Here is a 26,229-nt window from a genome sequence, read left to right on the forward strand (position 1 = left end):
CTAAGCGCCAAAACTGTGAGAAAGGGAAAGTTAAGAGGGATTTTGAATCTACTGGTTCGAGGATGAGGCCTAAGAAAAAGGTCAGGGTTGACGGGTCCGTTAAAGTTAGGCCTACTGTTGCATCTGCTGGGGTGGTGATCTGTCAGCTATGTAATAGACGCTATCCGAAAGAGTGTTAGAGGTCTACTGGAGCTTGTCTTAGATGTGGGTCTTCTGACCATCGTGTTAAGGACTATCCATTGAGGACTAATCAGGTGCAAGACCCGGCTATTGAGACTGCACAGCTGCCAAGAGTAGTTTAGTAGCCACCTAAGGGCCGAGGCAAGGCTAGGGGTGGTGACGATATGGGCCGAGGACAGCGAGTACTAGGTCGAGGTGATGGGTCGACTGTGGCGAGGCAGCCTGCACTTGTCTATGCTGTACGTCGTCGTAAGGATGGAGATGCTCCGGACGTCATCAGGGTACGTTTTTAATCTTTAATGTACCTTATGTTGCACTGATAGACATAGGCTCTGTACATTCCTACGTTGCATGTTCTGTGTCTGAGTCTTTGGGAATATAGTACGAGAGCATCTCTAGTGAAATTTCTGTTGTGAGTCTGTTGGGGTAGCTTGTTAGGGTAAGTAAACTATTCAGAGACATTCCGTTGGAAGTCTAAGGAACGGTATTTCTGGCTGATCTGATGGAATTTTCGTTTGGTGAGTTCGATTTAATTCTAGGTATGGACTGGCTAATGAAGCATCGTGTAAGTTTGGATTATGCTGAAAAGAGGGTGGTTCTAAGGACGGAGGAGGATAATGAGATAGTCATGATTAGATAATGACGAAATTATCTAAGTAATGTGATATCTGTGATGGTAGTAGAAAAGCTGGTGAGGAAGGGATGTGAGGCGTTTTTGGCCTACATCAGTGTCTCAGGTTTTGAGGACTCTTCGGTTAAGGACATCCGAACGGTGAGGGACTTTCCAGATGTTTTCCTAGAGGAATTACCAGGATTGCCTCCGAGCCGTGAGGGAGAATTTGGGATTGAGTTGATTCTTGGTACAGCTCTGGTATCTATCACTCCTTATCGATTGGCACTGAAGGAGCTGGCGGAACTGAAGGCTCAGATTTAGGAGTTGTTGGATCGTGGGTTTATTCGTCCCAGTGTGTCTTTGTGGGGAGCACATGTTCTGTTCGTAAAGAAGAAGAATGGTACAATGAGGATGTGTATCGACTACCGTCAATTGAACAAGTTGGCGATTAAGATTAAGTACCCACTTCCGAGGATAGACAACCTATTCGATCAGTTCAGAGGGGCTTCAATGTTTTTTAAAATTGATCTGAGTTTAGGTTATCATCAGTTGAAGGTAAAGGAGGCCGATGTGCATAAGACGGCATTTAGGACTTATTATGGGCATTACAAGCTTCTAGTCATGCCTTTTGGGTTGACTAATGCACCAGCAGTGTTTATGGATTTGATGAATCGAGTGTTCTGACCCTACCTAGATCAGTTTGTGGTGTTCATTGATGACTTCTTGGTATACTCTAGGACGGAGGATGAGCACGATGGGCATCTGCGGGTGGTTCTACAGATTCTTCGGGAGAAACAGTTGTATGTGAAGTTTAATAAGTGTGAGTTCTAGCTTCGGAAATGACATTTCTGGGTCATGTAGTTTCTGCTGAGGGGATTCGAGTGGATCCTCGTCAGATTGAGGCTGTGTTGGATTGGAAACAGCCGAGGAGTGTGTTAAAAATCTGCAGTTTTTTGGGGCTGGCAAGGTATTATCGAAGTTTTGTTGAGGGGTACTCGTTGATCGCAGCGCCGTTGACTAAGTTGTTGCGCAAAGGAGTTCCTTTTGTTTGGATTGACGCACAGCAGGAGAGCTTCATGAAGCTCAAGATAGTTTTGACTTAGGCTCCACTTCTGATACAGCCTGAGCCTGGTAAGGACTTCGTGGTTTACAGTGATGCGTCACATGTGGGTTTGGGTTGCGTCTTGATGTAATACGGTAAGGTAGTTTCCTATGCGTCTCAATAGCTTAAGACTCATGAGGCTAATTATCCGACACATGATTTGGAGTTGGCTACAGTGGTTTTTGCATTGAAGATTTGGAGGCATTATCTATACGGTAAGAAGTGTACCATCTACACTGATCATAAGAGCCTCAGGTATCTCCTCACTCAGAATGAGTTAAATCTTAGGCAACGTCGGCGGGTTGAGCTGCTCAAGGACTACGATTGCAATATTGAGTATCACCCTGGTAAAGCCAATGTGGTGGCGGATGCATTAAGTCATAGGGTGATGACCGACTTGAGGGTGATGTTCGCTTGGCTGAGTCTTTATGATGATGGGAGTCTACTGGCTGAGTTGCAGGTTAAACCGACGTGGTTAAATCAGATTAAGGATAAGCAGTTAGGAGATAAGTCTCTTGAGTTACGATTCCATCAGGTTGAGGCTAGAACAACCATTGATTCTAGGATTGACAGTGATGGGGTGTTACGGTTTCGAGATAGGATTTGAGTACCTAATGATAGGGATTTGAGGTTGTCGATTCTGAAGGAGGCGCATAGTAGCCCTTATGCTATGCATCTTGGGGGCAACAAAATGTATAGGTATTTTCGAGAGTTGTACTGGTAGCCAGGGTTGAAACATAAGGTGACAAACTTTGTTGCTCATTGTTTGACTTGTCAGCAGGTTAAGGATGAGCATCAGTTACCTTTGGGTTTGCTACAGCTAGTGAAAATATCGCTGTGGAAATAGGAGAGAGTAACAATGGACTTCGTTAGTGGGTTGCCTCTAACACCCACTAAGAAAGATTCTATTTGGGTCGTCGTGGATCAATTGACCAAGTTTGCACAATTCATCCCTGTTAGGACAGACTTCTCTCTACAGAAGTTATCCAAGCTATATATTTCTGAGATAATGAGACTGCATGGGGTACTTGTCTTGATCATTTCTGATAGGGATCCTCATTTCACGTCTAGATTTTGGGGAAAGCTTCATGAGGCTTTGGGTTCTCGTCTTGACTTCAGTACTACTTTCTATCCTCAGACGGGCGGTTAGTCAGAGAGGGTGATTCAGATACTGGAGGACATGTTGAGGGGTTGTATTATCGACTTTCGAGGAAATTGAGAGGAATACTTGCCTTTGGCCCAGTTTGTTTACAGCAACAGTTATCAGTCTAGTATACAGATGGCACCGTATGAGGCACTTTATGGTCGTAAGTATCGCACTCCTTTATGCTGGACTGAGTTGGGTAAGTGGCATGTTCTGGGTCCGGAGTTGGTTTCAGAGACTGATGATAAGGTTCGCTTGATTCTGGTTCGACTGAAAGCGATTTCTGATAGACAAAAGTCCTATTAAGATTTGAAAAGGAAGGACATTAAGTATTCTATGGGAGACATGGTTTTTCTTAAGGTCTCGCCATGGAAAAAGGTTTTGAGGCTCGGTCGTAAGGGCAAGCTGAGTCCTCGATTTATTGGGCCATACAAGATTCTGAAGCGAGTGGGGTCAGTCGCATATCAGTTGGAGCTACCTCTAGAGTTGGATCGTATTCATGACGTGTTCCATGTCTCAATGTTGAGACGTTACCGCTCTAATCCTACGCATATTGTGCCTGTGGAGGAGATTGAGGTTAGACCAGATCTGACGTTCGAGGAGGAGCTAGTTTAGATTTTGGACCGCGACATCAAGGTTCTGTGTAGGAAATTCATTCCCTTGGTGAAGGTGCTGTGGCAGAATCATAGCAGTGAGAAGGCTACTTGGGAGCCAGAGGATTCAATGCGTCAGCAGCATCCTCACCTTTTCTGATCAGGTAAAATTCGAGGACGAATTTTCTTTAAAGGGGTAGAGTTGTAACGCCCCAAATTTCTTTAATTTCGGCTTTTGTAATTGTTTAACATGGAAATAACAGAACAACTGGGTCTGTGTTATTTTTGGCTTTAAATGTGTTGGTTTAAGTGGTTATATGCTCTGGGGTGTGCTTGGGAGGTACTAAGTTCAAGCTTTAACTTGGGCCAAATTTTGGGTTTTATTTGAGTAAAGCCTGACTTTAGGTCAGTGGGCTTATAAGGAATTGTTAGTAAAAACCTAACAGAATGAGCCTGCTAGTTTAGTGGTTAAGATGTGTGTTAGTGTGTTAGAGGTCTAGAGTTCGATTCCCTGCCGTAGCGTTGGGATTATTTTTGCTGTAAGATTTGGCTAAGGGTTAGGCTTTATCAGATATCTGAATTGGGGTTCAGGGATAATTAAGGCTTATTCCCTTCTTTTTAACAAAAGTTCTTGCTCTCTGCCGTTTTCTTTTTCCCAAAACCCCTTGATGTCGAAAATTTCTTTCTCTTTTTCTTTCTTCCCTTCGTTTTTCTTCTTTTCGATTTGCTTAGGCTTATTGCTAGCAGTTCTATCGATTTGGTAAATATTGCTTTATCAAGTTGCGTGATTTTCTTTAGAGATCATTTAAGAGGATTTTTGTTTGCTGTTTAGGGGATATTCAAGGATTTGTAGATCAGTAATCGAGTTCTAAACCGAAAGGAAACACCATTCTTCATTGAAGGTAAGTAGATCTCTCTTACGGGATTTGACGATTCTTAAGGATGCTGATTTAAGTGATTGATTTTGGGTTCGGTATTGTCGAGTTTAGGCTTTGGAGTGCTCGTGGGTGAATTATTAGCGAAAACGAACTAGGTGTATACTCTGATCATGTAGAAAAAGAGTTTCTATACTCTGATCGCGTAGAAAACGAGTTTCGGCAAAAGCCAAAAAGTGGCTTGTCGACACCACACGAGAGTATGCTCTGCCGGTGTGGTAACCTGCGTCGCGAGACACAGGCGTGTCATTGACGAGCCAGGCCCTGCGTGCGCCATATGGGCTCGATAGACATGGGTGTGTGAGGCTGGCGAGGCTGTGTACGAGGTACAGGCTCGACCAATTGGACCATGTAGGCCGTACGAGCGTGTGAGTCGCACAGGTGAACCACACGGGCGTGTGGGACTTTGGGCCAGGCCGTGTGATCCATACGGGCAAAGTCAAGTTGGGCCGTGTGAGCCACACGAGGTGTGGGCCCACAAGGGCAGGACACACGGGTGTGTGAGCCCAATTTGTTTGAAATGTTCTGTAAGGTTGCATGGGTCGTCTAAGTCGACTGTGACCTGACTGTAGGGGCGGTAAGAATTACTTAAACCTCATACTCTGATTGATTACTGAATTGTATGTAAAAGCATGTTATTATAAACATGTGTGTCTGTTTACATTTTGTATATCTGTTCTGCCATGACACTAATAAGATCTGTTATCTGCATATAAGCATGTCATGATATGTATGTTGCATTGCATTGAGTTGGGATTGTTGTGAAGAGAAGGAAGTCTGAGAGGCGATTAGCCTATTATCTGGCAGCTACGCTGCATATATCTAATATATACTATTTTACGATACCTTTTGGTGTGTAGGGTTGGATAAGTTGATTATATCCCCATACATGGTATGTAGGGTTAGGTGGGTCGATTCTAGCCCCACATGGTGTGTTGGGTTGGACGGAGATGGTGTGCAGGGTTGGTGGGCATGTTTTCTGATATCTGATTTGTTATGCATGCGATATCTGTATGGCTAAGGCTGAATAACTGTAATCTGTTATTTGTTTGTGTGTATACTGGGGATGTACACACTGAGTTTGCAAAAACTCACCCCTTTTATTTATTTGTCTGTCAGGTAATCCTCAGCAGTAGATGGATCGGTGCGACGGAGGGCTCGATGGTGACCACTGTTGGACATTTATGGATTTTTGAGTAACATTCTATTTGCCTGCTTTATTTTAAATATTTATTTTGGGGTTAAAATGTCTTTGAACTTAAACTATTTTTAAGTTTATTTTCGGATTTTAAACTATTAAGCTATTGATTACTGAGTTAATGATGTTTTTGCTTCCGCGATAATGAAATATGTTTACCTAATAATCGGTTTGAAGATTTCACGACTTAAGTAATGATAATGAGTTGAACGAATTTTAACTTGTTAAGATTTTCTAAAAACACTCTCATGTGACGTTGCCAGATTCGGCCATAACGTCTAGGTTGGGTTTGGGGTGTTACACTCTTTAAGGGGTGGTATACTATACGCCATACTCCTAAGATGTCTTTTGTATGCATAATAACCCAAACTCGTAGTATTCTTGGCACATTCATGGCTAGGTCCCTCATAGCGTACTCACTCTCACAACATAACCTGAAACATAAACAACATTTGTAAGTTAATGCCAACTTAGTAACTTTTAATACATAATACCTTGGAGCATTTCTAGTTCAATTCCTCATGTGCAAGATTTTGGATTACCACTCTGTCTTTGGTGGATACATTCATAATATCAAGTATATACTTATACACCAACTACCATACTTAATGTATCAACTCTCACTTGACACCATGGCTAACTCCAGATCTTACAAGACGATATATATATTCTTTTCTCTTAGAACAACGAAGGTACTTCTTAAAAGAATATCTATACAGAGCCCACTTTTAACGGATTTCCTCTTCAAACAAACATTTTTTTAACATTTTTCCCCAGAATGGTTGTTCACAGAAACTATTCCTTAGCAGATACTTACTAACTGATCTTACATTTGGCAGATTCCCGTACTGAGTTTGTAACAACCCATTTTTAGTCAAATCGAAGTAGTGGTTTTGGGACCACAAATCTGATGTCAAAATATTTATTTTATTATTTTAATAAGGTTTACAGCATGATATATTAATTACGTGAATGTTTCGTAAAGAAATTTTATTGTTTGAATCTTAATTCGAGAAAAAGGATCAAATCGCATAAAGCATAAAACTTGAGTTCTATTAGTTAAAAGTATTAAATAGCTATGGACCATTAAAGTAGAGGTCCTTATGTTGTAATTAGACCATAATTAAATTGAGTGGACTATAATAATATCATGAAATTTGGTGGTTTTTAATTAAGGTTAATTTTGGTATTTGATAAACAATGTTAATGTGAATAAAACAAAAGGAAATTTTGTTCATATTATCATCTTTCCAACCAAAAATAAAAGGAAGAAGAAAGCCATTTTAGGGCTTGGGATATCCGACCAACTCTTAGCTTGATTAAGATAAAGAAAAACAAAATTTGGATCAGGATCAGGGAAAAATGAAAGTTATCAACTAATCGACTCAATTTGCTATTTTCACATCCGAGGTAAGTTCATATGTAATAAGCATTGTAATAATTATGCTTTAGTGCTTTGATGTTGCATAAATTGCATATACAGGACTACAGATATGTTTGGCGACAAATCGATTATTTGTGGCACTTAGTGTGCGATACAACATAGCTTTGACTATATATGGCACTTAATGTGAGATTCGACATAGCTTCGGCTATATATGGACTTAGTGTGTAATTTGAGATAGTTTAATCTATGTACGACACTTAGTTGCAAGATATCAAGTATGACACTTAGTGTGCGAGACATTGAGCATTCAATGGCATTTCGTGTATGTATGAACTTGTTATGGACTGGTACAGGTATGAACATGTATGTTATGAGCTTAAACTCGGAGAAGTTACAAAGTTTGTATATAAGCTTATGAATAAGCGGTTGAAAGGTTTGTTAGCAATCACAAAGTACATTATAATATGTTTAGATTGATGAATGTTGTATTTGTGATTAGTAAAGTTTATATCATATGAGCTGTGTGATATCCCTAGGCCCCAAATTGGTTACACGGCTGTGTGTCCCGAAACACATGCCTGTGTGAGAACCCTAAAATTCCCAAATAAGTCACGTGGCCGTACGGCCAGGCCGTGTGACCCCAAATCTCAAATCTCTAATTGCCAAACTCACACGCCCGTGTGCCCTAGGGGACACGCTCGTGTGGTTTCCGATAAAAATCCCTAAATCAGCCTAAAACCCTAATCCCCAAATCCACACAGTCATGTGCCTCGACACACGCCCGTATAGCCGTTGGGGTAGTCACGAAACCACCCTTGAACAGCCCCAAAAACACCATATCGGCCACGAAACCGTCCTTCTACTTTAGTACTATCAAAAACACATCAAAAAATAGAGTATCGCACTCCCTTTCAGCCATCAAAACTCTAAAACTAGAGAATCCAAGCACTCTCACGGAAAGCCGAAACAACATTTGCAAAACATCGGAACGGTAGATTAGTCAGAGTTGAGTCCCACACCTGTTTCGATAACGAAGAAGACGAAAGAGGAGCGAAATTCCAAAAGTCCACAAGCCATACTGAATTTGAGTATATTTAGAAAATAGTAGAAAGGTAGAAAAACAATGAAGAAGAAAAAGAACCCTAAACGTTGAAAAGAGAAGAGAAAATAAAATACCAATCCCCCTCCCAAAACTCCTCCAAATAACAATAGGCATAAAAATAAATAAATAAATAAATATTTAACTAAAACAAATCAAAAATAAAATAACTCACGCACCCAAAGACTTGAACCTTAAACCTCAAAGTTAACTAACAGTCTCTTATCCCCCAGACCAGCAGGCCCATTTTGACACTACATTACACAACTAAGTACATATGTGCAGCCTTCCCTGCGATCCAACCACTAGATCTCAAAACTTCCAGGCCTAAAATTCGGGGCATTACACCGTGTGTGACACACAGTCATGTTACAAAGCCGTGTGTCCCCTGGTGATGAAATTGAATTGAAGTCAGTATGCTTCACACGGTCTCACACACGGGCGTATGATTGACCGTGTGGTACAAGTCAGTATACTCCCTAATTGGCACACGGCGTAGCACACGGGCTTGTGACTTGGCCGTGTTACATAAGTCAGTATACCCTATAGTTTTTGCACGGCCTAGCACATGACTTGACACATGGGCATGTGTGGCCACTTCAAAAGGCACATGGGCTAGACACACGGGTGTGTGACCCAAGTCAGTATGTATGCCCTGTTTCCACATGGCCTGAGACACGAGCGTGTTTGGAGTAGTGTGAGGCACACGATCTGTTCACATGGGCGTGTGACCCTTGTAAGGTTGAAAATTCTTCTAAGTTTCCAAAATTTTCATATGTTATCGGTTTAGTCCTAAACCACTTCTGAAGCATGTTTAAGGCCTCGTAGGACCTTATAAGGGACAATGTGATTGTGTTGAATGATTTATGAGAATAAATGCTTTATGTTTGAAAAATGTATGCTATATGTTGTAAATTGATCAGTAATACCTCATAAATCTATTCTGATGATAGATACGGGTTAGGGGTGTTACATTTTATTGGATCAGAGCTATAGTTTAGTCGATTCTAGGACTAACGTAGTGTATATGAATCTAGCTATATATGCCATATATATAAACTGAGATAGTGTGATGAATCCTGATGTTTTAAACTGTGTTTTCATATAGTAATGGATCCCAATCGAGCTATAACCAATGAGTTTGAGAGTAATGCACCTGCTTCCGCATAAGGGATAGCGCTATCTAATTCTAGGACCATGAGGGGTAGCCAAGGAGGAGAGGCTGAAGAAGCCTTCTTCCAAATGATGAAGGAATGGTTCACTTAATATATTCGAACAAACCCGACTGCTCAACAACCTCCACCCCCTCTTAATCCCCAACCCGTACTCATAGCTTATCAAGGAGTTGAGCTTTTAAGATTAAATAATCCTCCTGCTGACAATATCTGCAAACAAGAGTTGAAGAGTTCAGAGCTAATATTGATGATGACCCTGAGAGAGTCGAGTTGTAGCTTTAAAATACCATTCGAGTATTTGATGGACTTTCTTGCACACCAGCTGAATGTTTAAAGTGTGTTATATCCTTTTGAGAGATACCGCGTATCAGTAGTGGAATACCTTGGTGTCTGTAGTACCGAGAGAATGAGTGACCTGGGAATTCTTTCAAACAGGGTTCTGAAAGAAATGTATAAGTCAACGATTCCTTGATCAAAAGCATAAAGAGTTTTTAGAGTTGAAACAAGGCCACATGACTATAACTGAGTACGAGAGGGAATTTTTACTGTTGAGCACGTACACTTGTGAATATATGTCTACTGAAGAAATAATGTGCAAGTGGTTTGGTGATGGGCTGAATGAGGATATTAAACTTCTGATCGAGATTTTAAATTCAAAAGAATTTGTTGTGTTAGTTGAATGGGCTTGCAAAGCTGAAGACTTTAGTCGAGAAAAGAAGAAAGCTGAATCAGAGGCTAGAGACATAAGGAAGAGATCGAAAACCTTATCAGTCCTTATCGAAGAAATCTAGAGACTATTTTAACCGATCGATAGCTTCAGTGGGATATTCTAATAATGATCGTGGAAGGCAATATACCAGCCCTAAAACTCAAGCTACATTGGTATCGAGTGTTGGTAACATGAAATATGTTAAACCCAAATGTTAACAATGTGGAAGATGACATTTTGGAGATTGTTGGATGAAAAATAATAATAGAGCTTGTTACAGTTTTGGTTCGTGAGACCATTTTATTAGAGATTATCCTCAGCTAAATGAGAAAGATATATCTCAGTATGTAAGATCTAGCAATACGACAACGAGAGGGAGACCGCCAAGAAATATGGGAAATGTATCCAGTGGTAGAAGTGTGATGAGAGATTCTATTGTGAGGTCTGAGGCACGAGCAGCTGCACGAGCTTATACTATTCGTGCATGGGAGGAGGCATCATCTCCAGATGTTATCACTTGTACTTTCACTCTCTATGATACTAATGTGATTACATTGATAGATCCAGGATCAACTCATTCTTATATATGTATGAATTTAGTACCTAGTAAGACTTTGCCTGTAGAGTCTACTGAATTTGTGATTAGAGTATCGAACCCCTTAGGCAAATGTGTTCTGGTTGACAAAGTCTGCAAGAATTGTCCGTTAATGAATCAAGATTTCTGTTTTTCGGCTAATCTGATGTTGTTGCCATTCGATGAATTGAAGCTGATGTTGTTAGGCAAATATAGATTGGCTAACGATGCATGATGCTATAGTGAATTGTAGACGAAAGATAATTGAACTGAAATGTCAGAATAATGAGACTATTAGAATTGAATATGATAATCAAAATAGTTTGCCAGTTGTAATCTTGTCTATGTTAACTCAAAGATTTGTGAGAAAGGGGTGTGAAGCTTCTCTTACTTATGTACTTTATACGAAAGTGACAGAAACAATGATTGAATTAGTACCAGTTGTGTGCGAGTATCTAGATGTATTTCCCGAAGAGTTACCGAGTTTACCACCTATTAGAGAGGTTGAGTTTGGTATTGAGTTAGTACCAAGAACAACGCCAATATCGATAGCTCCGTACAGAATGGCTCTAACAGAGTTAAAAGAATTAAAAGCTCAATAGCAAGAATTGACAGATAGAGGTTTTGCTAGACCGAGTTTCTCTCCTGGGGTGTACCGGTGTTATTTGTAAAAAAGAAAGATGGCACGATGAGAATGTGTATAGACTATCGACAGCTCAATAAAGTGACTATCAAGAATAAATACCCTTTGCCACGAATATGTGATTTGTTTGATCAGTTAAAAGGGGCAACAGTGTTTTCGAAAATTGATTTGAGATTGGGTTATTACTAGTTAAGAGTTAAAGACTCAGATGTGCCAAAGACTACATTTAGAACAAGGTACGGACACTATGAATTTCTTGTTATGCCTTTCGGACTAACAAATACACCTATTGTTTTTATGGACTTGATGAACCAGATTTTTTGGCCATACTTAGATCAAACCGTAGTTGTGTTTATTGATGATATTTTAATTTACTCTCATGATGAATCTGAGCATGCCGAGAATTTGAGAATCGTGTTACAAACTTTGAGAGATAAATAGTTGTTTGTAAAGTTCAGCAAATATGAATTTTGGCTATGAGAGGTTGGTTTTCTAGGACACATAGTTTCAGCCACGGGTATCCGAGTTGACCCGAGTAAAATTTCTGCGATTATAGATTAGAAGCCTCCGAGAAATGTATCTGAAGTCTGTAGCTTTCTAGGACTAGCTGGCTATTATAGACGATTTGTAAAAGGCTTCTCGATGATTGCAACTCCAATGACAAGATTATTTCAAAAAGATGTTAAATTTGAGTGGTCAGAAAAGTGTCAACAGAGCTTCAAATAGTTGAAAGCATTATTGACAGAGGCACCAGTGTTAGTTTAGCCTGAGTCTGGTAAAGAATTCGTAGTTTTTAGTGATGCATCGTTAAATGGCCTGGGTTGTGTTATGATGCAGGAAGGCAAAGTTGTAGCTTATGCCTCGAGACAGTTGAACCCGCACGAAAAGAATTATCCGACGCAGGATCTAGAGTTAGCTGCGATAGTGTTCGCATTGAAAATTTGGTGTAACTACTTGTTTGGTGAGAAATGCCATATTTATACCGACCACAAAAGGTTGAAATATCTGGTGACTCAGAAAGATTTGAACTTGCGATAGCGGTGATGGTTAGAATTGCTAAAAGACTATGAATTAGTGATTGACTATCAACCGAGGAAAGTGAATGTAGTTGCTGATGCTTTGAGCCGAAAGTCCTTATTTGCTTTACGTGCTTTGAACACACAATTAGCTTTGTCTAACGATGGTTCGATAATAACTGATTTGAAAGCGAAACCGTTATTTCTACAACAGATTTGTAAGGCTAAAAAATTTGATAATGAATTGCAAGCAAAACGAGCTCAGTGTAAGTCGACTTTTGATTCAGAGTTTCAAATAGGGCCTATGATTGTTTGATGTTTCATGATAGAATATGTGTACCAAGAAATTCTGAACTCATTCAAAAGATTCTAAATGTAGCACACAGTAGTTGTTTATTAGCATATCCTGGAAGCATGGAAATATATAACGATTCACTATAGCACTATTTTATTGGTGGCACGGTATGAAACGAGATATCTCAGAATTTGTTTCGAAATGTTTGATTTGTTAGCAAGTTAAAGCTGAGCATCAAGTGCCGTCAGGTTTATTACAACCTATTATGATTCATAACTGGATAGGTTTATTATAGCATCAAGTGCCGTCAGGTTTGCCCTTATCTCCGAAAAAGAAAGATGCAGTCTGGGTTGTTATTGACAGATTGACGAAATCAGCTCATTTCATTCCGGTACGTACAGATTTCTCACTTGATAAACTAGCTGAGTTGTATATTTCTGAAATTGTAAGATTACATGGTGTTCCCCTATCTATTGTTTCAGATAGAGATCTAAGATTTACTTCGCGATTTTGGAAGAAATTGCAAGAAGCTTTGCGTTCAAAGCTGCATTTTACCACTACGTTTCACCCACAAATGGATGGTCAATCCAAACGAGTTATTCAGATACTTGAGGATATGTTGCGTTATTGCATTCTTGAGTTTGAAGGTAGCTGGGAGAAATATCTACTGCTGATTGAATTTGCTTACAATAATAACTTCCAATTTAGTATAAAGATGGCACCGTACGAAGCTCTATACAGTCGTAAATGTTGAACACCATTGTACTGGAGTGAGCTCAGGGAAAATAAGATTCACGGGGTTGATCTGATCAAAGAGACTGAAGAAAAAGTAAAGGTAATTCGCGATAGTTTGAAAGCAGCTTTGGATCGACAGAGATCATACGTAGATTTTAAGTGAAAATATGTTGAGTTCCGGATTGGGGATAAAGTGTTTTTAAAATTGTCGTTGTGGAAAAAGATATTACGGTTTGGTTGGAAAGGGAAATTGAGTCTGCGATTCATCGGACCTTATGAGATTACTGAGCGAGTGGGGCCAATGGCATATCAACTATCTTTACCTTCTGAGTTAGAGGAAATACATAGTGTATTCCATGTATCGATGCTTTGACGATACCGATCTGACCCTTCACATGCTATTTCCCCGATCGAGGTTGAAATTCAGTCTGATATGCCATATGCTAAAGAACCGATTCGAATTTTAGCTAGCGAGATCAAAGAGCTGAGAAATAAGAGAATAGCGTTAGTGAAAGTATTATGGCATTGACACAGGGTTGAAGAATCTACATAGGAACCCGATGATGCTATGAGAAAATAATACCCAAACCTATTTATTAGTAAGATTTTCGGGGACGAAAATCCCTAAGAGTTGTAACAGCTCATTTTTAGTCAAATTGAAATAGTGGTTTTGAGACCACAAATCCAAGGTCAAACTATTTATTTTATTATTTTAATAAGGTTTACGGCATGATAGATTAATTATGTGAAAGTTTCGTAAAGAAATTTTAATGTTTGAATGCTTAATTCGAGAAAAAAGATCAAATCACATAAAGCGTACAACTTGAGTTCTATTAGTTAAAAGTATTAAATAACTATGGATCATTAAAGTAGAGGTTCTTATGTTTTAATTAGACCATAATTAAATTGAGTGGACAATAATGGACATAATATCATGAAATTTAGTGGTTTTTAATTAAGGTTAATTTTGGTATTTGATAAATAATGTTAATATTAATAAAACAAAAGGAAATTTTGTTCATATTATCATGTTTCCAACTGAAAATAAAAGGAAGAAGAAAGCCATTTTAGGGTTTGAGATGTTTGGACAACTCTTAGCTTGATTAAGATCAAGAAAAACAAAATTCAGATTAGGATCGAAGAAAAACGAAAGTTATCGACTAGTCAACTCGATTTGCTGTTTTCAAATCCGAGGTAAGTTCGTATGTAATAAGAATTGTAATAATTATGCTTTAGTGCTTGGATATTGCATAAATTGTATATATGGGACTACAGATATGTTCGACGACAAATCAATTATTTGTGGCACTTAGTGTGCGATACAACATAGCTTTGGCTATATATGACACTTAGTGTGCGATTCGACATAGCTTCTACTATAAATGGAACTTAGTGTGAGATTTGAGATAGCTTCGGCTATGTACGGCACTTAGTGTGTGAGACATTGAGTATTCAACGGCATTTCGTGTATGTATGAACTTGTTATGGGTTGGTACAAGTATATACATATATGTTATGAGCTTAAACTCGAAGAAGTTACAAAGCTTGTATATAAGCTTATGAATAAGCAGTTGAAAGGTTTGTTAGTAATCACAAAGTACATTGTAATATGTTTAGATTGATGAATGTTGTACTTGTGATTAGTTAAGTTTCTATCATACGAGCTTACTAAGCTATGAAGCTTACTTTGTGTTATTTTTCTATGTGTTATAGTGAATCAAGGTTAGCTCGGATCCGGGAGTCATCTGGAACATTATCACACTATCAAACATCAAAGTTGGTACTTTTGGATTATACATTTTTGGCATATGGCATGTATAGGCTAGTTGTGGTATTTTCATTGTGATTATAGCCATGAGATTTAGCTTGTAAATTGTATATGTTTTGGTTTATATATATAGCCATGAGTGATGACTTATTTTGGTATGTTTGGTATAAATGTGGTTATAGTTTTATAGTTGTTCAAATGGTTAATTGATTTGTGGAGTATAAAATGCTTGAGAAATACCTTGATGAGGTATGATTTTAGATGTTGTGTGGTTACTTATAAGGAAGTTATGTGAGTGTGAATTATGGTAAATGAACTATATAGACTGATATTGTTTTGGCATGTATTTGGTTAAGTAAATGGTAGTGATTTGAAATTTGGAATAGATGAAATTATAATGGCATGAATTGTGCATTTGGTTGATGATTTTGGCTGCCTAATTGTATGATGAAATGGTACCATTTTGGTTGTTTAGGTGAGCATGAATAAGGGTGGCAAATTGGCCTTGCAAATGGCCTATTTTTTTCCACGTGGGTAGAGACGCGGGCATGTGTCTCAGCCGTGTGTGACACACGGTCATGTTACACGGCCGTGTGGCCCTTGGTGATGAAATTGAATTGAAGTCAGTATGCTCCACACAGTCTCACACACGGACGTGTGACTGGCCGTGTGGTACAAGTCAGTATACTCCATAATTGGCACACGGCTTAGCACACGGGCATTTGACTTGGTCGTGTTACATAGGTCAACATACCATATAGTTTTGGCACGACTTAGCACACGGCCTGGCACACGGGCGTGTATGGCCACTTCAAAGGGCACATGGGCTAGACACACGGGCGTGTGACCTAAGTCAATATGTATGCCCTGTTTCCACACGGCCTGAGACACGGGTGTGTCTGGAGCCGTGTGAGGCACATGGCCTGTTCACACGGGCGTGTGACCTCTGTAAGGTTGAAAATTTTTCTAAGTTTCCAAAATTTTCATATGTTATCAGTTTAGTCTCGAACCACTTCTGAAGCATGTTTAAGGCCTCATAGGCCCTTCTAAGGGACAATGTGATTGTGTTGAATGATTTATGAGAATGAATGCTTTATGTTTGATAAATGCATGCTATATGTTGTAAATTGATCGGTAATACCTCGTAACCCTACTCTGACAACAGATACGGGTTAGGGGTGTTACAGAGTTTGATAACTATTAGACTACCAGTCAGATCGTATACTAATTCAAACTAAAACAAACTTATATTGATGATGAAACATTTCAGATCATTCAGAAGAATTCCAAACGTCTATTTTTCATAACACATAATGCCCGAATTGACAAACAACTCAAATTCCAATTAACCATAGAACTAGACGTTATACTATTCAGATACGGTAGATACTAGAGAGCTTAGATTTTGACTCTACATAGCGTAAATGAATTCAGACTAACGAACACTTATACCTTTTATAACTACGAATACACCTATTTCTTATATTGGCAAACTACTATGGCTCTTTAGAAATATAGATACATACATACTTTCAGGAAACATCCCTTAAGACTTACTCGATTTCATCACAAGACTAACCAAACCAAGTTAACTTCAGACGTATCAGATCCTTATTACAGAATTATCTATCGAAGAAATCTCATAACTTACCCAGATCCTACCACAATGGTGGATAACCAAATTCTACCACGTAGGTATCCCCGAATACATCACATAGAAGTTTTAGAATTTGAAAATAAGGTAATATAGTATATTGGCAAACTACTATGGCTCTTTAGAAATATAGATACATACTTACTTTCAGGAAACATCCCTTAAGACTTACTCGATTTCATCACAAGACTAACCAAACCAAGTTAACTTCAGACGTATCAGATCGTTATTACAGAATTATCTATCGAAGAAATCTCATAACTTACCCAGATCCTACCATAATGGTGGATAACCAGATTCTACCACATAGGTATCCCCGAATACATCACATAGAAGTTTCAGAATTTGAAAATAAGGCAACATAGAACACGCCACTAAGGCTTAGCAGATCATGCCACACAGGCAGCACATAGAATCATGTTTTTATTGTCCCGATGGACTTTCACAGTCAGTGTCATGGGGCAACACATAGAATCACGTGTTTACCGTCCCAAGGGACTTTCAAAAAAGGTTTCATGGGTTTCTCTCACATGGAATTAGACATACCTTCATATCATGATCTGTCAATCTAGTTAGCAATATAATTTCCCTACCAAAGGCATCATAAAGGGATGTTTTACTCAGAAGTTACTTACCTAGATTTATTCACATACTTGACCAATTCTTACTTTTTCATATCAGATTTCACATGCATACTTACCATTTAACTTCTTATGCAAACAGTACCTCACACATATTATCATTACACATGCAAAATCTTTACCATATTTCGTGTAACACCCCTAACCCGTATCTGTCGTCGGAACAGGATTATGGAGCATTGTGGGAGTTTACAGTTCAATTACAGTTAATTCATGTCATTTACTATTCATTTCTGAAAACCAATCATAATGTCCCTCACATGGGTCCTCAAGGCCCAAAATTCATATTAGAATCGAGTTGGGACTAAACTGGGATCACAGAATTTTTCACAAAATCTCAAAATTTTTCTTAGGTATAGGGGACACACGCCCGTGTGGCCAGGTCGTGTGGCTCACATAGCCAATGACACATCCGTATTCCATATCGTGTGGGCATTCGATGTGAGGCATACAGTCGTGTCCCTACCCGTGTCCTTACCCATGTAACTCTCTGACTTGGGTCACACGGCCAGACTTACGCCCGTGTCTCTACCCGTGTGGATGAAAAATAAGCCATTTTCAGGCCACTTTTCTCACCCAAATTTACCATCAACTTTGTTAACATTTTAGACACTAACAAACTATATCAAGGCACTCAAAAGAAACCAAAACCAAGTTTTAAGCATGTCATTTTACTACATATAACTTAGTATCCAAACTTACCATATTAATCAAGTTCACTTGTTTGCAACTTATGCCAAACATATTACCTTAACTTATCCATCTACATTTTTATAATCTTACCATCAATTTACCATGTTAATACATATCAACCAACAAAATGCCATGTTTATGCATACCAAAATACATCAAATATTATCCATTCCAATGGCTAATAAACCTACATGCCAACATTATAACCAGAATTAATTTACCATTTACTGACTAGGCCGATGGATAGTGAGCAATATCTTCGCCAAGCTTCCAACCCAACGAGCTTTTGAATTCCTCTAAAACAGGGAAATTAAAACAAAGTAAGCTTTTAAGCTTAGTAAAGTTCGTATAATTGGGAATTTAATTTACCACTATTTTATATACATAAGGGAAACCTATAATTCATTCCCAAGACGTGTTGACCAAGTGCCTAAACACATATCCTAATCAACCATGTTAGTCACCGTATTCCATATAATAGTTCATAATTATGAATTTATACTATCTTTAGACAAGATTTATTCACATTTATATTCATCACATATTTCAATATTTCATGGATAAACAAAGTCATCAAGTATGTTCCACATTCAAGTATCAAGTACATCATGCCTCAATATCAAGTGATATTATTTATATATTCAAATACTTATCTCATAATGTATCCATGTAGCATGTACAAAACATGTTAGTCATATATATATTTCTTACAAATATCAATAAGCTTGTATGAGCTCAATAGTAATAGTCCTTTTCCATATGTGCATTCTTTCCACATTAAGTATTTAAATATCATATATAATTCATGTCCATGTAATTTAAGTATGTGCTTGTAATAATTAATCTCAAATTCACATTGACTCATATCAAGATTTTTACTCGTTGAATTTATTTCAAATATTAATGGATACACATGTAGTACACCTAAAGTGTACAAAACTGTAATCTGTCAATTCATATTCAGGGGTACCTATAAGGGCACATAATCAGGAAGCACACTCTCGAGCCATATATCAGGATGCTCAGATGAGCCATGTGATGGGATGTTTACCCGGTCTAAACAGGAAACTCTTAAGAGTTTAGAATAGGAAGTTTACAAAGAACTTTTAATGAGGAAGCTCACAAAGAGCCTATTAGAAATGCTCACAAAGATCTATGTAACAGGAGCTCCGGATAGCATAACAGAAAGTTCAAGCAAGCCATGTCAGGAAGTTCAAGCGAGCCATGTCAAGAAGCTCATAAGAGCTTATATCAGGACACCCACGAAAAGTTGCGTTTGTGTTTGGAATAAATGCTAGACCGCAACCGATCAAATCATGTAACAGGACGCTCACGAAAAGCTTCGTTTGTGTCCATAATAAATGCTAGATCGCAACAGATCGAATCATGCAACAAGTTGCTCACAAAGAGTTGCAGTAGTGCGTAACACATGCAGGGTCACTACCATTAGGATGTTTGCAAGAACCATATAACAGGAATGCTCGAGAAGGCTTTTCACATGATTCTCGTCCGAGCTATAATGTCATGTAACGCCCCTAACCCGAAAACGTCACCGGAATAGAGTTACAGAGCATTACCGGAGTTACCTATTTATTTATCAGATATTTCATTTCATCTAACGTTCATATTTGGAACCAATTAAAATCAAACATATTATCCTTTAACGTACTTATTTTTCTCAATATGTTATACTTGAATTTATTACTCGTCTCAATTTAATTAATTTCCTTGTATCAACGTATCAAAGATAATTACCTGTTTACATGTCATGATAAATATCATTCTCTTGCCATTTCTTCATAAATATAAATCAGGTAATTCATTATATCGATATTTCATGCATTTAAAAATACAATTCAAGTTACACTAACTTACCTCGTTACTTGTTCATGTTTATAATTTCATTAATCCGATATCTTTTTTTTCCACATTCAAGTCTCGTATTTGAGTCATCCGGATCTTTATAAAGAAATTTGATCATCGTTTTCATTTATTTCATGTTCTAATACATTCAATTGATGCTCTAAAGAAAATTACCATTTTACCCTTAAACTTTTAAATTAATGACGATTTCATCCTTAGGCTAAAAAAAATAAAATTCTTGCAATTTAGTCCTTATTTCCAGCTGTTATTCTCAAACAAATTGATAACAACCAATGAATTCTATAAAATATCAGAATTTTTCATAATTTCAATAATTTTGAATTTAATCCTTAAAACATGTCTTTTCCCCGATCTTGAGCTAAATTAATAATTTCATTCAATTTTGTAATTTTAAATAATAAAATAATACATTTCATGCAAATTGGTCATTTCTAACATTTTTACAAAATTACCCATAAAGTTTTACTTTTATTCAATTTAGTCCCTGAGCCTAAAACATGCAAATTAGCCATGCTAGATGAGTATTCATACATATCTTCCTCTTCCTCCTCTCCGTTCCACATCCTTAATTTATATAACATGCTTCAAATAACAATATCAATAATTTCACTATTTACTTATATGTATATTTAAAACTGTCCATTTGCGTCATAGTCACTAAATTATTTATACCTTGAGCTACAGAACTCGAAATTAAGATCTGCTAATTTTCCATGAAACTAGACTCATGTATCTTCTTACCATAAAATTTTCAGAATTTTTTATTTAGCCAATAAGTACAGTTTATTCGTTATATTCACCCTTATTCTGCTGTCTGACAATTCTGACCCTTCTTAACTAAAAATTAATTATCTCATTGTACAGAATTCAAATGATGTTCCCATTTATTTCTATTGACAATAGACTCATTCATAATTCTAATCATATAAAATTAAGCCCATAATTATTTTTATCCAATTTTTGATGATTTTCCAAATTCAGAACAGAGGAACCCGAAATCATTCTGACCTTATCTCACAAAATTTACTATATCTCACAATTTACAATTTCATTTATTACACCGTTTATTTTATAAGAACTAGACTCAATAAGATTTAATTTCATATTTTATTTAACCTCTAATTCGATTCTCACAATATTTGGTGATTTTTCAAATTTATACTATTGCTGCTGTCCAAAACTGTTTTAGTGCAAGGTATTATTTACCATGTTTATAACACCCTTATTTTCTTTCTTTACACTATTTTTCATTACTTTCTCTTATTTTCTCTTTACTAAAATGACAAGAACATAAGACCATATATAATAAATCTCTAAATCAACATCAATTGTAACACCCCGTACCCGAGACCGTTGCCGGAGTCGAACACGAGGTGTTAACGGACTTAATTCATTAATTAAACAGCTCATACAATTCATTTTAATTCGTATTATGATATTATGACCTTTATTCATACCTCTACTACTTTTTATTTATTCCGTTCATCTTATCAAGTAAGCTACATACACTACATCGTATGAGCATTAAGCAAATATAGATATTTATCACAACATGAACTTTCATCTCACATATTATCACATATGTATCATAAACTTTTATTCGTACTTTTTGAACCGAGACTTATCATAATCATAATTTTACTCAAATATCTTCACATAACATTGAACATGGTCGGCACAAGCTCGGTTGGAGAGTACCATGTCTAAATAAGACGGTACTTATACGCGTCGGAAGACATCACACTATCACAGATCAGTGGCATGTATAGCTAAACTTTTACACAAGCTAGGTTAGTCCGAGAACCGACTAAACCTGCTCTGATACCACTAAATGTAACACCCCGTACCCGATACTGTTGCCGAAGTCGAACACGAGGTGTTAACGGACTTAATTCATTAATTAAACAGCTCATACAATTCATTTTAAAATTTCCAGACAAGTTGGCTAACTGCATCACAGTCGCTTTAAAAATCATATCTCGAGTTACGAAACTCGAAATCCAATTACGTAAATTTTTCCTGAAACTAGACTCATATATATATCTACTAATTTTTTTCTAGAATTTTTGGTTGGGCCAATTAGTACAGTTTATTAGTTAAAGTCTCCCCTGTTTCAGGGTTCAACTACTCTGACCTCTGTGTATTACGAATCAGATATCTCCCTGTACAGAGCTTCAATGACTATGCCGTTTATCTCTAATAAAACTAGACTCAATAAGGAATCTGTACATATAAAGCGTGACTTCTAATTATCTTTGTAAAATTTATGGTGAATTTCCAAATTCAGAACAGGGGATCCAGAAATCGCTCTGGCCCTATTTCACAAAAATTTAAACATCTCATAAAATATAGCTCATATACCTGTTTCGCTTATTCCATATGAAAATAGACTCATCAAGCTTCGATTCCATAACTTATTCATTATTTAATTCCATTTCTACTATTTTTAGTGATTTTTCAAACTCACGTCACTGCTGTTGTCTGAATCTATTTTATGGTAAATTTTACCTATTTCATGGTTTCCATGGATTAGCTAGCAATTTGACATACATAATACCAAATATGATCATGATTAGCCATTCCAATGGCTAATCATTACTAAGCATTTCTATTTCCATACCACTCAATAACCATATCATAAGACCATATATACAAAATGATTATAATGCTATACATGCCATACTCAAAATATACAAGCCATTATGCCAAGATGGTATACGGATAGTGTGAGCGTGCCTCCGACCGCTTCCGATTTTCGAGCTGGCTTGTCAACACTACAAGGAATGAAAAGGAGGAGTAAGCATAAATGCTTAGTAAGCTCACATGCAAATAGCAAGTAACATAACCATATAAGCAAACATAAAACATCATTTGCATAATCATCACCAAGACATTCATATCACCTTTTCATTTATCATCTTACCATATTGTTGTTATATCGAGTTTTCAACCCGAGGGTTAAGTACATACCTGTTCAAAGTATCCATTTCACAACACTTACCAATACGTCCCTTTCATCTTGAGTATTCCTCCATTTGAGTAGAACTTTACCCGTTGAACACATTGGGATATAATTCGGATACATGGAAAGTTTGCACATAAGTGCCACATATGTAGCCAAGCTACCATGTAACCCGCCCATAAGTGAACTCGGACTCAACTCAACGAGCTCGGGCGTTCAGATCCATAAGTGAACTCGGACTCAACTCAACGAGTTCGGATGCCTAGTTACATCTCACGAACTCGGACTCAACTCAACGAGTTCGGACGCTCGCATCCATAAGTGAACTCGGACTCAACTCAACGAGTTCGGATGCCCAAATATCCCAGTGACATGTCACTTGTATCCTAATCCATTCCCGAGGTTCAACGGACCTTTTTCCCAATCATGTGTCTCAACCATCTTCTACGGAATACCGATACCGATACTCGGTAGTATTTCACATTTTCCAAGTATATCACATAATTTGACATATTATCAAACAATTATCACAAGTATAATATTTCATAATAATTATAATATCATTTAAAAACATTAAAACATTTAAAATAATAACTATGTTACCAACATTTACATATGAACTTACCTCGTATGCTAAAATGGCTATTTTACCATTTCGTCCACCACTTGGTATTTTCCCCATTTTAGCCCAATTTCAGTTTTCCTTGCTCTATCATTTAAAATATAGTCTAATTAGGACTCACATTATTCAAATTGACCCAAAATCATATTTTGAAAAATTACAATTTTGCCCTAAACTTTTGCATATTTACACTTTTGCCCCAAAGCTCGTAAATTAAAATTCAGCCTATTTTCTTATGTTTTATGACATGCTGATCATTTTTCCTTCTATGGCAACATCAAATTCTCACTCTAACATGTACTTATGACTATTAGGTATTTTTACCGATTAAGCCCTTTTGCTCGTTTTCACTTAAAACCGAGTAGCACAAGTTGTCTAACATAATTTAAAACCTCATATTCTATCATAAAACACCAAAATACACAAATTTCACCTATGGGTATTTTTCCAAATATAAACCCTAGGTTAAATTATTGCTAGCATAAGCTAAATCGAGCTAGGGACTCCAAAACGTAAAAATCATTAAAACGAGGCTAGAACGGACTTACAATCGAGCTTGGAAGCTTGAAAACCCTAGCCATGGTTTCTCCTTGCTATATTCGGCCATGGAGTTGAAGATGAGCAAAATTGGCTTTTAATTTTGTATTTTAATTCATTTTACCCTAAATGACCAAAATGCCCTTACTACTAAACTTTCCAAAATTCCATCCATGTCCAATTTTTGTCCATAGACTTAGAAATTGGTAAAATTACTCTTTAAGGACCTCTAATTAATAATCTAATTCAATTTTATGCAAAATACTTCTAGAACACAAGTTTTGCAATTTATTCAATTTAGTCCCAAATTTCAAATTAGGCACTTTATGCATAAAATTTCTTCACGAAATTTTCAAACAATCATGCAATCATATCATAGACCTTAAAATAATCATAAAATAATTATTTCTATCTCAGATTTTGTGGTCACGAAACCACTATTCCGACTAGGCCCAAAATCAGGATATTACAACTCTCCCCCTTGAGGATTTTCGTCCCAAAATCTTACCGTAAAAGTGGTCTTCACTTTTAATCTCATATTTGGTGTCAAGAACTTGCACTTAGACTGTACCTCCAATACATCTCTTCAATTTCTCATATGATCTAAAAGCTTACAGTCTCAACTCTCAACTGTTCTTAAATTTTCAACCCTTCTTAATTTCCCATGATATCATGACATAAAACCCGGATCTCAACTTGATTTAATGGAGACCGAATTCCAAGAAATCCGACAATCAAAGAGACCGAAATTCCATGAATCTGATGAGTAGGACTTCATTCAATACAGATGTGATTTATAGATCTCGCCAAACATTTAACAATAAGATACATCACATTTTCCTCTTTCCGCCATAGAAATAATTCTGATATGGCCTCAAGAATAATCCTTCTCATTTCCATCCCAATATCAACATTGACAAGGATAATTTTGATAGATCCCAATGCTCGGCTTTAACCCTTTAACAACTCCGATTTTATGTAACATCGGATGCTCTAAACTATCACATTACCTCACCGTCTTGAAACACATCACAATTCATACAACAATACATTCTTGAAAGTCGAAGTCATTGCTCAATGTAGATGGTCTAGTTCAGACGCTTGGTTACCAATATTCTCATCTATCCGAACTCTGTCAACATGTAATAAACTTTTCAGCTTTCACAAGATGGAAACCTTATCATTCGTAGTGACTTAAACTAATATTCAACTCTTTCTAATAAATATAGACTTCTCGTTCAAACTATTTACTCTTTGATCTGTACAAAATGAAATTCTATTATCAAACTTGGGAAAAATAATCCCGACATAATTGTCACATGAAATCTTTCAAATAAATAATTTACCATACCGACTAAAACTCGCGCTTTTATCACCTATGCCTTTCTCGATGTCAAATCCTTACACGTAAATTAGAAAAATCCCAATACTAAAATCACCACATTACCAAGATCAAATTAGAAGTATAGTCATATTTGACATGATTATCACGAAATGAAGAACGTACTTGAACATGAGTCATAATTGACAAATTATGGAACAAAGATAACAAGAAAACAGAATAAAGAAATCCAAGATAGAGAAACCCGAATAAAGAAATCCGAATAAAGAGATCCGGATTAAGAAACCCAAGATACGATACTATGCCGAGAATCGAAAACCAAATTCATAGAGAAAATACAGAATACCTCGATAATTCTTCAAAGAAAGAAAGTCCAAAAGAAAACATCATTTAATCCCATGAAATCAAATATAACAAGATCAATATATCTTCCCATACATATATATCGATGAAGCATCAAGTAGAAGAAAGCAGAATCATAATATCATATGAATTCTCTCATCAATTCTTATCGACGAAATGAAATAGAATACCCGATAAAATAGAGCAATATAAATTATAAACCAGTCAGACTACCAATGCTTTCATCCAACACCAGAATTAGAAGACATTCCCATATAACAAGAATTTCTTCAGAAGATCAATAGCCATAGAAATATTTCTGAGAACGGGTGAACACATAGAACATCTCAAAAGAGATCGCTAAATCATCGGTCATAATCTGTCAC

Source organism: Gossypium arboreum, chromosome 6 (genome assembly GCF_025698485.1).
Source record: "Gossypium arboreum isolate Shixiya-1 chromosome 6, ASM2569848v2, whole genome shotgun sequence".
Classification (NCBI taxonomy): Eukaryota; Viridiplantae; Streptophyta; class Magnoliopsida; order Malvales; family Malvaceae; genus Gossypium; species Gossypium arboreum.